The sequence below is a fragment of the Epinephelus moara genome, unplaced genomic scaffold, assembly GCF_006386435.1.
Source record: "Epinephelus moara isolate mb unplaced genomic scaffold, YSFRI_EMoa_1.0 scaffold2904, whole genome shotgun sequence".
In the NCBI taxonomy this organism is placed as follows: domain Eukaryota; kingdom Metazoa; phylum Chordata; class Actinopteri; order Perciformes; family Serranidae; genus Epinephelus; species Epinephelus moara.
In genome coordinates this window covers 11660-12566 of record NW_026080544.1, presented here as the reverse complement: position 1 = coordinate 12566, position 907 = coordinate 11660, and positions in this window count along the sequence as shown.

Genomic DNA, 907 nt, shown 5'->3' with positions numbered 1-907 from the left:
GACGTAGAGTCAAACCCAGAGCTGTTATGGACTTATAACTTTGCACACACACAAAACCACAAAAAAAAAAAAAAAATTGAACTGGTGAAATATCAGTGACTGTTATGGACGTTAAGTTGCATTGCAAGCGTATGTGTTGCATACTTGGTTATTGAGTTTTGAATAATGTGTTGCATTTCTTCGGTATACACAATTCCAAGTAATATCTGAAAATGCATAATTCCTTGATATGGTTATGCTGACATATTGTGTTAGTGCTATTTGAGTTTACATACCTCTATATATTCTTTATTAAGCAAGAGTAATTGGTTCTGTAACAATTCATCAAGGACTGTACTGCACCTTTTTTTTTTAAAGGAAGGGGGATGTAATATTCTCACAGAATATCCTAGTTGTAAGAGGTAACATAATACTCTACCGCCACCTATTGGATAACTGAATGTTTGATTGTGATTGGTTAATACAATGTGCAGACAAGAACGTCATCAGATCAGTTAATACAATGTGCAGACAAGAACGTCATCAGATCAGAGCTCAGTGTGTTTAGGATCTGCTCCACTGTAAGATGTAACCTGCAGTCCGGTTTACAATAAACAAGTTAATAGCACGTCGTCGTCCTGGGATTAATTGTACACACCATACAAACCAAGACTAAGTACTTCCTAGACTACGTGCATGAATAATATGAAGTATTTTTACTGTGTACTTTTCGAGTAATCCTGTGTCAAAATCCTTAACAGAGGACAAGATTAAGGATATTTTGCCGAACTTTGACGTAGAATAAAAAAATATTCTTTTCTCTGTTAAGGATTCTGACACAGGATTACTCAAAAAGTACACAGTAAAAGTACTTCATACTAGTTATACAAGTAGTCTAGGAAGTACTTAGTTCAGCGGTATATGAATC